The sequence below is a fragment of the Pelophylax lessonae genome (genome assembly GCF_965119305.1).
Source record: "Pelophylax lessonae genome assembly, chromosome: 8".
Lineage (NCBI taxonomy): Eukaryota > Metazoa > Chordata > Amphibia > Anura > Ranidae > Pelophylax > Pelophylax lessonae.
In genome coordinates this window covers 19212731-19228076 of record NC_138775.1, presented here as the reverse complement: position 1 = coordinate 19228076, position 15346 = coordinate 19212731, and the positions used below count along the sequence as shown (strand labels likewise).

The 15346-nt window shown below is 44.2% G+C and overlaps 1 protein-coding gene across 1 annotated transcript in view; it reads right to left on the bottom strand.

Annotated features, from left to right (window-relative positions):
* The window catches only part of LOC309561270 (uncharacterized protein), a 45760-nt gene extending 39887 nt beyond the window's left edge, over nt 1-5873 (bottom strand). Inside the window, exon 1 of the mRNA XM_082265082.1 lies at nt 5774-5873. The gene's annotated coding sequence lies outside the window, so the exon portion shown is untranslated. The remainder of the gene's footprint in view (nt 1-5773) is intronic.
* Between the last annotated feature and the right edge of the window lie 9473 nt (nt 5874-15346).

Here is a 15346-nt window from a genome sequence, read left to right as displayed (position 1 = left end):
TCATTTATTGAATAAAGGAATCATACTCACAAAATTGCGAATAAATATGGCATATCAAATGTAAAAAAACGCGGTATAAGAAGCGTGCTGCTTGTTCCCAGGTCGCCTGACGCGTGTCGTCAGAGTAATTGACATCATCAGAGGCGGGATGATGATGTCAATTACTCTGACGACACGCGTCAGGCGACCTGGGAACAAGCAGCACGCTTCTTATACAGCAGATTTTTACATTTGAAATTGCCATATTTATTAGCAATTTTGTGAGTATGATCATTATTGTCCTTCCTTTCTCATCGAAGGTACATTGGAGTTTTGATTATATGAATTGGACCCTTCATTTCCTGGTTGCACAGTCTGAGTCTATTCATCGCCCTTTATCTATAAGCATCTGGTAAGCAGATAGTGCATTTATCACGATTGGGTGCTGGCTCTTTTTCAACTGCACAACTGGGAATTGGGATCTTGTTTCCACTATTTCTCCTCCAATCTATTTGGACTCATTGGACTTTATATGGACATTTTTTGTTGATATTTTTATTTGATATTTTATTTGACATTTTATTGATTTTCATTCAGTGTTTGGCGCTACTATATCACTTTTTCATATAAAAGAATCATGCCCCTAAAATGATCACATGTTGTTGCTTTGCAGCCTGAAATGAAGGCAGACACAGATTTAGTTTTATCTTATATGGCTTATATTTAGCTTATAACATCCAAGTGAAAGATATTACACCAACACGTCAGAAAATTATATAGGAAGGAAGGACAGGAGTCACTGCTTTTACTAATTTATGTAAATTTCAGCTTAAACCATTAGAAAAACTAAACAATAGACTTTTTACAACAAAGGTTCAAAGAAAGTCTGGAATAAATGTGAATGGGAAACAAAGACTCCACCTGCTGGCTGGATAGACAAATACCACAACTTTTTCTATATCATCCAGTTTACCCGCCTAAAAATTTTTCTTTCATGTTTTAACCAGTTGGCGACCGCTTACCGCATATTTACTGCCGCAGTGTGGCTCTCCCAGGCAAAGCGACATAGACCTACGTCGTTCGCTTGGAGGCAGCTAGGGGGCGACCGGGGAAGCCGATGCAGCGGGCAGGCGGCTCTAATTGCCGCCTGGCAACCGCGATTGTTCCCCGCTGAGAGAGAAGGATGGTTGGCTGTTGTAAACACAGCTGACCGTTCCTCTCCCTGCAATGATCATAGAGCCCCTGTGATCTTTTCTATATAGGAACACAGGTCTCTATGATCATTTCACAAGCCACGCCTCCCCACAGTTAGAATCACTCCCCTAGGCTCACATTTAACCCCTAAATCACCCACAATGTTAACCCCTTCCCTGCCAGTGTCATTTTTACAGTAACAGTGCATATTTTTAGCACTGATTACTGTAGTAATGTCACTGGTCCCCCCAAAAGTGTCAGAAATGTCAGTCAGGGGTCCGATCTGTCCGCCGCAATGTCGCAGTCCCGCTAAAAATCGCAGATCGCCGCCATTACTAGTAACAAAAAAAAAACCATAAAAATGACATAAATCTTTCCCATAGTTAGTAGACGCGATAACTTTTGCGCAAACCAATCAAAATCCACTTATTGTGATTTTTTTTTACCAAAAATATGTAGCAGAAAACAAATTGGCCTAAAATTATAAAAAAATTCGATTTTTAATTTTTTTTTTTTTGAGAATGTTATGTAGCAGAATGTGAAAAATATTGTTTTTTTCTTTCAGAATTGTCAAATTTTTTTGTTTATAGCGCAAAAATAAAAATCGCACAGGTGATCAAATACCACCAAAAGAAAGGTCTATTTGTGGGGAAAAAAGAGCATCAATTTTATTTAAGTACAGCATCGCACGAGCACGCAATTGTCCGTTAAATTAACGCAGTGCCGAATCGCAAAATATGGCCTGGTCATTAAGGGGGCAAATCCTTCCTGTCTTAAAGTGGTTAATTCTGAACGAAAGAAAGAAAGAAAGAAAGAAAGAAAGAAAGAAAGAAAGAAAGAAAGAGAAAGAAAGAAGGAAAGAAAGAAAGAAAGAGAAAGAGAAAGAAAGAAAGAAAGAAAGAAAGAAAGAAAGAAAGAAAGAAGTGAAAAATCGTAATGTATTCCTTTGATGAAATAGTTTTTCAATTAGTATTTTTAAAAAATGCATTAGAATGTCTTTCATTTCCTTCTCTGCATAAAGTATGTCACCTAAACCTTTGCACTTTATTTTGTTTTCAAAGATTACATGAGATGCATTGTCTGCCAGCTAAGGGCTCTTTCACACGGACGATCCGATCAGATCCGCCTGTCAGTTTTTTAGGCGGATCTGATCGGATCCTCCATGCAGCTCTATGGGGCAGCGGATGTCAGCGGAGACACCTCCGCTGACACCCGCTGCCATCCGTATCTGATCCTGTCCTTGAAATCTGGACGGATGGAAACCCTATTTTTCCATCCGTTCAGTAATCGGATCGGATTGGGTGAGAGCGGACAGGCGATCCGCTCTCATCCGATCCCCCATAGAGGGCAGCAGGGGCTGAGACACCTCCCTCTCCGCTCTGCAAGCGGAGACGGAGCTGTCATCCGCCGGCTCAACGGGGATCGCGGATCGATCCCCGCTGAGCAACACGGATCCGCCTACGGAGGCGGACCGTGTGAAAGAGGCCTAACAAATATGAACCAGCAAAAAAAGAAACATTGTATAACAAAGACCAAAACTGCACACAGGAGGCAAACAAGAATTAAAAGCTCTAAACTATCTACTGGCACTTTTCCACTGCAAGCACCGGCTCGGCTCCACTCGGCCCTGCATGGCCCAGTTTGGTTTTCCACTGCATGGTACCGCATGGTACGGTGTTGGAACGGCTTGGTACGGTTTGCTTTTCCACTAATAGTAAGTGGGTGGGATAACAATGATTCTCTGACCAATCAGTGGCTAGTAGTGACAAACAGTCAAGGCTGCATGCAAAGGATTGTGGGATATGGTACCGGTACGGCGCTCTTGGAACCACAACTGAGGTGTTACTGTTTAAGCGAGCCGTACCGTGCGAGCTTGGCTTCCTATTTGGAATTTACCATTGAAAAACATGGCTGTCAGGGTGCCAAGTTTGGTGCCATATTTTACAATTTATATCACATGGCTCAGGCCAAATTGAACTTTAACAAATAGAGGGATGCCCAATTATATGAAAACAAGTCACATCTGGGTGAGCCAAGATGGTTTTCATAGAGAAAAAGGTGTTTATTCAGAAATACCCCATTAAATACATGGCAGTTAGGGAGATAGAATTGTTGCCAAACTTCACAATTTTATTATAAACTTGTGTGAAAAAGAGGCTAACTTCTGCATTTGAATAAGAAGCTGGAAGAATAAGGATCCAACTTCAGCAACATTTATTAATTTGATAAGGACCCTCATACCTCCTGTCCTCTATCAGATACAATGATCAGGACCCTCATACCCCCTGTCCTCTATTAGATGTAATGATCAGGACCCTCATACCTCCTGTCCTCTATTAGATGTAATGATCAGGACCCTCATACCTCCTGTTCCCCTATAAGATGTAATGAGCAGGACCTTCATATCTCCTGTCCTCTATAAGATGTAATGATCAGGACCCTCATACCTTCTGTCCTCTATTAGATGTAATGATCAGGACCCTCATACCTCCTGTTCCCCTATAAGATGTAATGAGCAGGACCTTCATATCTCCTGTCCTCTATAAGATGTAATGATCAGGACCCTCATACCTTCTGTCCTCTATTAGATGTAATGATCAGGACCCTCATACCTCCTGTCCTCTATTAGATGTAATGATCAGGACCCTCCTACCTCCTGTCCCCTATTTGATGTATTGAGCAGGACCCTCATACCTCCTGTCCACTATTAGATGTAATGATCAGGACCCTCATACCTCCTGTCCACTATTAGATGTAATGATCAGGATCCTCATACCTCCTGTCCTCTATTAGATGTAATGATCAGGACCCTCATACCTCCTGTACTCTATTAGATGTAATGATCGGGACCCTCATACCTCCTGTCCTCTATTAGATGTAATGATCAGGACCCTCATACCTCCTGTCCTCTATTAGATGTAATGATCAGGACCCTCATACCTCCTGTCCTCTATTAGATGTAATGATCAGGACCCTCATACGTTTTGTCTCAGGTTATGCTCTCTTTTATTAGATAGACTAAGATATGTTTGTTGTAGCATATGGTGGATTATGTTGGCTTTGTATAAGTGAAATGTATTAGAAATAACTGATTGAATTGATGTTATTGTACAGCGGCCCCCACATGTAGCTGTTCTGGAAGGATGCCCCCCCTGATTCTTGTGTTTGATGTGTCTCATGTGTATGGTGGATCTTTGGTATATATTGAATGTAAATCTCCTGTGTTGGATACAAGTTAAATTAATAATTGAGCGGATGGGTCAGTCCTGTGTGTAATTGGTGGGACACTCTATGATAAGGACTTATTTGGTGAATTTCATTCAGTTGATATATACAATCTGGTTCAAGAGAAAATTCAGATTTGTTTCAGATTTGTTTTTTAATGTCTTTGAACTTTGCTGGGATTTAGAAGCGAATACTATTAGTAAATACCAGGGCTTTTTTTCTCCAAAAATAGGTGCAGGTACTCCCCTCTTCGGAGTCACCCCTTGTCTCCACCCCCTACTGACCTTCGAGCACTGTCTTTTGGTTCCACCCTCTACCCACCTCCCAGTACCCCCCCCCCCCTTTTAGAGAATACAGAACCAAGTATCATGTTGTGGTACTAGGTAATTTGTATGGAATTTGTTAATAACTAGAAAAGGCAGTAAAATAGATCCCCTGGAATCAGCAAAAATAGACCCCCTCCCCCCCCCCAAAAAAAAAAAAAAGATCCCCCCGCAACAATAAATCTTCCCCTGCAACAATAGAAAAAAAAAGTGTAAAATAGATCCCCTGCAATCAGCAACAATAGACCCCCAACAACAATAAGTTCTCCCCTGCAACAATCGCCCCCCCCCCAACAATAGCCCCCCAGCAACAATAAATTCTCCCCTGCAACAATCGCCCCCCCCCCCCCCCAACAATAACCCCCCAGCAACAATACATTCTCCCCTTCAACAATCACCCCCCCCACACAATAAATCCTCCCTGCGACAATAGACCCCTCCAACAACAATAACCCCCCAGCAACAATCGTTCCCCCTAGCAACAATAAATCCTCCACTGCAACAAGAGCCTCACCAACAACAATAGATTCACCCCAGCAGCCAGCATCAATAGGCCCCTCAGCTCACCCCACTGACCCCAGCACCCCTTTACCATTGCATACATTCAGAATGGAGGTTCCGGAACTGCGTTCCCCCACGTTCCCGCTGAAAAAAAGCCCTGGTAAATACTGTCTGATAATATATAATCTCTTCAGTATCTCTGATTATCAATATACGAGGCAGACTTTTCCTCTCACCGGTTGTCATATACTGGAAGCTAGTGAAGGACTGATTGGGGTCAGTGTGCAGTTGGATGGGGGGAGGTTGGTATGTTGTTGGCACCTCAGAGACCCTCCAGCTGATCTCTGAATGGGATCTTTTATGTATATGGAAAGGTTTAACATTAGAAATTTAGATTTTACTGTTAAATTGTTTTTATTTTAATAATGAGTCTGTGAGACAACCTTCCAGAAAGTGTCAGATATGAAATACCTCTTCCGTATCATCTCACTGTCTCATTATTGGTCAGATATTGATAATTACACAACCAGGACAGTAAATACAGATCTCACCTGTCACATTGAGGAACGTTCCATTTCCAAATCCAGATATTTCTTGACCCATCTGATATGTAACTTCACAGTAATACAGCCCGGAGTCTGACAACTGCACACTGTGCAGGGTGATGGCGGCTGACCGTTCATGGACGAACCGAATTTGGTCCGCTTTGGAGAGTCTTCCAGAGAAATGCTTTTCATTCTCAGAGACCTCCGATCTACTCCTCACTACGTGTCTGTACCACTTGAAGGACCCGATGGAAGTGTTCTCTCCGGTGATTCTGTAGCCACATGGTAGAGTTATGGAGTTGCCCTCTGTGGCCCATATTACTGGAGTCTGCCATACATGGATTGTCTGTTGTAGAGATCCTGACAGAGAGTAGAGACCAATACCTGTAACTTGTCATTTTCACATACAGCGCCACAGATTACACGATTATGTTCCAAAAAAAAAAATAGAAAGAGTTCCAGAATGCAGCCCTCCATGTAAAGAATGGGAACACCCTGCCCCCACATACAGACCCCATATAGTGTTATAACATCTTTCCTCCATACACAACCCCCCCCCCCCCCCAATCCCCCATATAGAAAAGGAACTCCCTGCCCTTGTGTATGACACCGACCCCTGTATAAAGTGAGAGCACCTTGCCCCTGATCACAGACCCCATATAGAGTGGGAACACTTCATCCCCTTGTATGTGGCTTAGATACCTGTATAGTGAGAAAACACCCTGCCCCCACAAACAGACCCTATATACAATAGGAACACTCTGTCCCCCTCATACATACCCCTATTTAGAGTAGGAACAACCCCCACACATAGACCCTGAGAGAGTAGAAAGACCCAGACACATGTGTACTAAACCCTGTATAGAATAGAAACTTCCTTCCCCTTGCATACAGAACTTTAAAATGGGTAAGAACACCCTGCCCCCATGCACAGACCCCTCTTTAGAGTGGGGACGCCTTGCCCCCACATTCAGATTCCTATATAAAGTAGAAACACTGAACCCTATATAGAGCGAAAACACCCTGCCCTCACATGCAGACCCCATATAGAGTAGGAACACGCTGCCCCCACATACAGACTCCCATATACTGTAGAGTAGAAACACCCTGCCCCCACATACAGACCCCATATAGAGTAGGAACACGCTGCCCCCACATACAGACTCCCATATAGAGTAGGAACACCCTGCCCCCACATACAGACCCCCATAGAGAGTGGGAACACCCTACCCCCACATTCAGAATCCCATATAGAGTGGGAACACCCTGCTTCCATGCAAAGACCCCCATTTAAGTACGAACACCCTGCCTCTTCATACAGACCCCCATATAGTGGGAACACCCTGCCTCCATGCACAGACCCCCAGCTCTCACCTGGCAGTGCCCCCAGGATCAGAAGAAAATGCACAGCCCCCATCATCTCTGCACACGACAGTAGACAAGCACACTCATTGCGCCAGCCTCTGCTCTGCTCAGGAAGTGATCTTAGGAAGAGAAATCGCAAATGTGAGAAGTCACTTACTGTATGAGGAGGCGTCTGCTTTACACCGAGACCAAAATCTATTATTATCAATAATATTTCAGAAGTTCTCAGATATTTCTTCTAATCCACACAGACAGAGCTGCCAGGAACTAACAACTCTGCATCCAAACACATCACATCTGGCCTCCTAATACTGTCATTGCCAGGGATGCCGCCATTTTGTTTAGCCTGATTCTTTTTTTTTTTTTGCTGTTTAGTATGGTCTCTCCTAGTTTAGCAATGCTCCAGGATTTTCACTAGTTACACTCTGTGTTATCCAGTGTTGATGTATTCAGTTTGCTGGGCTAGTAGTGTAACATGGGTTGACTGTCCATATTTGACAGGGTTAGCATGCTCTTTATACAGACATAGATGCAACAGCCATTCTCATATCATATTACAATGTAATACTAGTTCTGCCACTAGATGGCAGTATGTGTTATGTTCAATCCTCGTATAATGGAACTACATACCATAATTATGATGTAATTTCCTGTCTATCCGTTACTGTTGTTGCCAATAAAACACGAAGGGCCAGCCATGAATCCAGCATTGTCTTGCCTGGTAAGAGCTTTATCTGCAGCAGCTTTCCAGCAAACAACGATCCAGTCACTAAAGAGCTAGCTCCCAGTAGGTTGGCTCAGATTACACCATTAAATATTTGGAGCAAGATCCTAGAAGGGACTTTGACTGTGGCCTGATTTGGAGATCCTTAGTGTGAGCCCATACGCCGAGGGCTAAGCCTTCCCTGAAAGCTCTGCCTAATTTTTAAGGCCCTTACCTATATTAATCCTACTAAGGAAAAGAGAGCTAGGGACAATTAGGCCCAGGGCCGGTGCTTCCACTAGGCAAACTAGGCAGCCGCCTAGGGCACTTTGCCACCTAGGGGCGCAGCCACGAGTCAGCACTCACTCTCCGTCATGAATGATCCTTGTGAGCTGAGGGGAGGGGCGGCAGTGGGGGAGGAAGAAGGGACAGAGGAAGATGCCAGGTGTCTGGGGCAGTGCCAGATCTACCAGGCCCTGGCTTTCCACCATTGTTGGGGGAGCCCGATGGGGAAGGAAAGGAGCCCACCGGAGTGCTACCTGCATGATGATCCTCTTCGTCTGGAGCTGAGCGGCCTAAACTCTGGGCGGGAAGTGACTCTCTACACTGAGCTGATGGGCAGCCGTTCATTTCCCTGGGTCGGTATTAAGCAGGGAGTGGAGGAGAGCTGAACCTGAGCCGGAGCTCGGCACTGGAGGGCGGCACCTTTACTGGAGCAGAAGCGACGAGGCACCGGAATGGTCTGAGGATGTTGGTGATGAAGGAGGTGTGGAGCTCTCTGACTGCTGCTTTTCCCTCCACCAGGAGCCGGTTGGAGCTGTGGTGAGCACTGTGGTCCAGGAGAGGAGCATCCTAGGAGAAGGAATAAGCAGGATGACGGTGAAGGAGGGAAGAGTGCAGGCCACTCTCTTCATACTGCCCAGTGAGTGTCCCCAGAACAGGGGATCAGGGTCCCTGGGTGTGACATGGAGGATCCCTGGTGTAAAAGAGAATTGGGGTCATCAGGTGTGCCATGGGGAATCAGAGTCACCAGGTGTGACATGGGGGAGAGGGGTCACAAGTGTAACAGGGCTTTTGGGTCACCAGTTGTGCCATGAGGAATTGGGATCCCTGGGTGTGCCATGGGGGATTGGGGTCCCCAGGTGTGACATGGAGGAACATCAGGGTCCCCAGGTATGACATGGAAAAACATCAGGGTCTCCGGGTATGACATGGAGGAACATCAGGTATCCCTGATGTGAGATAAAGGAACATTGGGGTTACTGGGTATGACAGCATGACATGGAGACACAGGGGTCCCTGGGTATGATATGAAGGAACATCAGGGTCAGTGGGTATGACAGCAGTATATGGAGGAATATTGGGGTCCCAGGATGTGACATGGAAAAACATCAGGGTCCCTGGGTGTGACATAGGGGGACATCAGGGTCCCCAGGTGTGACATAGAGGAATATGGGGGTCACTGGGTATGACAGCATTACATGGAGGAACCATCAGATCAGGGTCACTGGATATGACAGTTTTTAACCCCTTACCTTTTTATTTTTTTTTGGGGGGGGGGCGCAAGTAACTGATCTTGCCTAGGGTGTAAAAAAGTCTAGCACCGGCCCTGATTAGGCCACAGGAGAACCTGTACTGGTCTGATTGCTGCTCATATACCCCTGAAAATACACAGGAGCCTCTGTTTTGTAGAAGCTAAGTCAGGCTGCTGTGAATGAGGTAGAAAAAAATATACAGAGTATATTCCCACGCCAAATGGAGAACCCTAGAGTTTCTGAATAAATAAAATATAAATATGTGTGAAATGCAGCTGCTATAGTGAAAGTGCGAGTGCTCGATGAGGGTGAAGAAATCAGTTAATATGTGATTACCTATAGCGCTTGCCTAAAAATATTTAAACCAATGAAAAAAAATGTCAAACTTATAAAAGTGCATACATAACCCCGTGATCTATTATAATATTAAATAAATAGGTACACTTTAAATACAAGTTAAATACAGTATAAATTAATAGATTTGCTAATTCATATATAGTGCAAAAAAAATTATAAAAATGTGTCAAAGTTCATATAAAAAAAAAAAAAAAAAAAGTTCATTATTTTAAAGTGACGTGACTTCTTGATAGTGGATATTGAAGTAAATAAATAAAAAGTGCACAGTGAAAAGTGCTTGGTGCTGCTGTAATAGATCTTCCACTCTATCCCTGGTGTCAATCCTTGTGCTCCACTGTGACAAAAATAGAGAGATTTCACACTCACCAGATTGCGTGGGCCCTATGTGCCTTACGACACTAGGACCACCAGAGCTTTGTGACCCCCAGGGTCTGGGTACGTTCCCTCCAAGTGGGTGCTTTCTCTTATAACAACGCTCCTCCTGCTGCCAACTACCAGTCAGTGATGTTATGAAAGAAAGGAAAGTCTGGATACTGTAATACCGTTTTCCAAATGGGTTTATTGCACAATATCCAGGTGAGCCATTTACAAAGTCCCAATAAGAGTAAAAACAGTAAAAACAGCAAAATTCCAAAAGAAATCGGGATAAAAATCAAATAAAACTCCGTCACTATTGTGAGCTACGGTGTGGAAAGCGGCACTTCCGATTTGCGTTCCACCGGGCTCAAGTGGCGCCATGACGTGCGTTCCAGTCATTGTCTAGGTGTCTAGGTGTCTTCAGAGGTGTATGAGGATCCGTATGAGATAGTCGGAGCATCCAGAGGCAGAAAGGCAACCGTTTAGGGATCCATTGGACATAAAGAAGATATAATGGAGCAGTCTATGGAATGGGGTTGGGGAGATAGAAGACAGACAGCTGAGCATGGAACATTGGGAGAAGCAGAGAAAGCAGGGTGGGAACTGTCCAGAAAAAAGAGGAAGAAAATAGATGGACCATGGTGAGAATAGGTAAAGCAGGAGCCAGTGGTGGTGGACAGGGAAGAGAGGAAGCAGAGTGAGATCTGATGATGGACCATAGGGAGAATAGGTAGAGCCAGGGCCAGTGGTGGTGGACAGGGAAGAGAGGAAGCAGAGTGAGATCTGATGATAGACAATGGAGGATTAAGTAGAGCAGGATCTGATGATAGACAGTGGAGAAAGGAAGCAGAGTGGGATCTGATAATGGACCATGGGGAGAATAAGTAGTTTAAAGCTTGTGGTAAACAGAGGAGAGAGGAATGGGGTGAATAGGTAGAGTTGTAAATGGTGGTGAACAGGGGAGAGAGGAAGCAGGTTGAGATCTGATGATGGACCATGGGGAGAATTGGTAGAGCAGGAGCTGCTAGTGGTTGACTGGGAAGAGAGGAAGCAGAGTGGGATCTGATGATGGACCATGGTGAGAATAGGTAAAGCAGGAGCCAGTGGTGGTGGACAGGGGGGAGAGGAAACAGAGCGAGATCTGATGATGGACCATAGGGAGAATAGGTAGAGCCAGGGCCAGTGCTGGTGGACAGGGAAGAGAGGAAGCAGAGTGACATCTGATGATGGACCATGGGGAGAATAGGTAGAGCAGAAGCCATTGGTGGTGGACAGGGGAAAGAGGAAGCAGAGTGAGATCTGATGATTGACCATTGGGAGAAAAGAAAGAGCAAGAGCTGGTGGTAGTGGTAGTGGTTGGACAGGGAAGCAGAGTGAGATCTGATGATGATGGACCATGGGTAGAATAATTAGAATGGGGCTAAGCAAGGCTGGTGGCAAAGGGGAAGAGGTTTGTATCTGGGGTTAAGGAGGTCAAGCAGGAGCTGGTGGTGGACAGAGGAGAGAGGAGGCAGAGTGAGATTTGGGTGTCGCTGATGCGTGGCAGCAGCTGCTTATCATGTTCATCAAGGAGAGCATACAGAGGAGAGACTACTCGTGGACTTAAGGTTAAAGAGAGAGGAAGCAGAGAGGAAGCTGATCCTGGACAAAGTTAAAACATAATGAGTGAATTGTCAAGTTTCTCCTCTTGTGCACCATATGGGATTCATTTTCTGACAAGAGGTTGAGCTGACCATCATACAGATTTATCTACTACTCATCATATGTCAGGTTTCCTATAGTACCTTCATTAGTCCGTACATTTATTATTGGAACATTTCTGGAACATTCAAATTGTTGACATATTTCCATGGATGCATGCATGCTTCAAATTGTCAAGCTGGAGTCACCATGGACCCGTTGATACCCTTCAAACTATAAGTAGTACTATTTGGGGAGACAGTCAGGTGGGGAAAGGTCACCTCCTGAAAGGACAATTATAACCAGAAAGTCTGACCTTCACTTATGAAATTCTGCACGAGGTTTAGACAGACACAGACAGCTATTCTCCACAGTACACCGACTGCATAACTAGGCAGTTATTAGGACTCATATAAAAATAATACATTTTGTAGCACATGCATCCATATATGAAACGAGTGAATCAAATACTCAATAATATAGACTCATTTGTATCACTATAATATTTTAAACCATTTCTTCCAGACTTGTATCATTTTGTGAGTGAGCACCAACACCTGGGTTCAGTAATGCCTTGGAAATGGTCACAAAGTACCCTCTGATAGATGTCCAGCCATTGCTTGGACCTGAATTACCCCCACTGATGTGATTCGTATTGGTGAGTACAAGGTCACCATTCACATTATAACATAACACTCCCCTATAATGTTAATAAATTATTATATTTTGTTACAGGTTTGTATTTTGTAACAGGTTTGGAGAATATTCTTGAATAAAATACTATTTTGGTTTGGTTTCTCTTCTTGTTGATGGATCTTCACTTCCTTTTAGGCTTTGAATTCTAAATTCTTGTTCAAAACCACAACTAATGCAAAAGGAGAAACTCAGAGATATTTTTTACCTGATGTCCATCAAATGAAAATTGTATCCAAAACAATAATTATTTTACTGTCTACCCAGCAGTTATCTGTAAGACCCTAGTAGAGTCAGTTGGGCTCCTTCTATTGTGTCCTCTGTCTACTGCTGTTTATGCTTACAGTATAAAGTATTTGAAAGTTTTAGTTTCTTCAACAAAAGGTTTCTAATGAATTGATCAGCCTTTCTCAACCTTTTTAACAGGGAGGAACCCTTGAAACAACTTTTTGGTCTTGGGGAACCCCTGCTAAAAATTACGTTATCTACAGCTCTTGAGACATTGGTGTGATGGTCAGTGGGATAAATGCTCCTTACAATTGTTGTCACTGGGAAGAGTTACCCCTTTACAGATAGCTAAAAAGATTATTATTCTCAATTGTTACTTACCTGAGAGGCAGAAATTGCTCATTACTTAAGGAACCCCTAGCAACCTATGGAGAAACTGAAGGGTTCCACAGAACCCTGGTTGAGCAAGACTGGATTAGATATTGTGATGTAATGATATAGTGATTTTGGTGATGGTTAGGAGTCAAATGGCACTTTTCCACTGCAAGTACCTGCTCGGCTCTACTCGGCCCTCCTTGGCCCTGCTTGGCCCGGTTTGCTTTTCCACTGCTGGTACCGCAAGGTACGGTGTTGGAACGGTTCAGTACGGTACGGTATGGTTTGCTTTTCCACTAAAGTAGTACTAAAGTTAAGTGGGTGGGATAACAACGATTCTCTGACCAATCAGTGGCTAGTAGTGACTGCATGCAAAGGATTGTGGGATATGGTACCGGTATGGTACCTCTTGGAACCATAATCGAGGTGGTACTGTTTTTGGGAGCCGTACTGTTCGGTTCCATGCAGTGGAAAAGCGCCGCCGTACCGTACCGTACCGAACCGTTCCTACACCGTACCAATGCGGTACCAGCAGTGGAAAAGCACAAAAGTGAGCCGAACCGTTCGGTTCCATGCAGTGGAAAAGCGCCATTATAGGGGCCCAAACACCACCAATCAGACCTGAAACAGTTGTCTTACCTGACATTCACAGAATGCACATATCTTATAATATTTTCACAGCTGTGACCAAGAGGACTGTCCAAAGAGAGAAATTTTGATTTAGGCAAAATTTCCCACCCACCCAAACAGACTTTTGGGTTCTGTATTGTGGCATTGCCGCTACACACATTGCCAGAGACAATAGTTTGATCCCATGGAAGCTGACGGGAGGATAGACAGGAAAACATTGTGGAAGATATGTAGCTAATAGAAGGCACAACAGATAAGGTTTATGGTAAATAGTGTTTATTATGGGGACACCAGTGGAAAGAGTAAGAAGCACAACAAGAACAAAACTAATAGAGAACATCCTTTCAATCTGTGAGCCTTTAAATTCACACCTCTGGTAAGGATTTTAATGTTCCCATGGAATATATAGTTATTAAAGAATCAGAACTCTATCAAATATCCTCAGTATACAGATAAATGTGTAGTGATATTAGCAACCGGATCATACACAGAATAACTGATAATTTGTGACACAACGTATAACATTCTCTTACACTGCCAACATTGTCATGATTAGAGCAGTGGTGTATTTAGGATTTGTGCTGCCCTAGGCCTGACTAAACTCGTGCACCCCATACTTTAAATATGACCCACCCCTTCCTGCCAAGGCCACACCCCTTCCTGTTTAAGCCCCCCCCTGCCATCTGCAAACCCCACCCCTTCCTCTTTAGGCTTCACTAGTGAAGCGGCTGGTGCGAATGGACCCTAAGCTGTGTTGAGAGGCTTTTGCTTGCTTCAAGTAGGTTTTCCATACCTATGCAAGTCTAGTTGGACGCTTATGGGGGCGCCAGACTGATTTGCCTCATAGGCCCTGCCACCCGGCCCAGTCTGGCCCATAAGAATGGTGCTACACTAAAAGCCAGGAGGAGGCTGTATTTTTTATGCGGGGACTGCTTTTTTGTCGCCCCCCTGCAAAGTGCTGCCCTAGGCCTGGGCCTTGTTGGCCTAGGCCAAGATACAGGGTTGGATTAGAGGAGTCGCCCATATTTCCATAAAATATACAATGGGATCTGAACAATAAAATTTGGAGGATGCCACAATCAGGAGATCGAAGGATATCAGATGGGGACATTCATCATGGCCTAATTTGAGCTGGGTACATTCTGCCCAACTATACCAATGGTGGATTTGTGGAGACGATAAACTTGGGACTTCTATGTCTAATCAAACAATTCTACAAATAACTGAAATGACTGATGAGCCAAGGCCCATCCACTTAATGAAGGACAATTTCCAGTGTCAATGAAATGTTGTCTGGTGCCAGGATGGAGGTGTAGTGCAGTGCTCAGTGAATGGGCAGAGTGCATTGTGAATGCCTATGAGCAAAGGTGTAACTACAGATCATGGGGCCCCAAAACAAACTTTTTTATGGAGTCCCAGCTTAACCTCTCTTTGTGTCACCTCACAGTGTCCATTGTAACAATATCGTCACTAATGTTAACATAACGTAAGCATGAATGAAGGACAGCTGGAGGTCAGTGCACTATTAGGGACCTCTGGTGGGGATAAAAGATGTCAGGGATGAGCAGCAGTGCAGGGAATTACCTTTAAATGACTCTGCCAGTATTCAGGATGTCTACTGTCTTTTTTTATAATATCAGATATAAGATCTCAGGG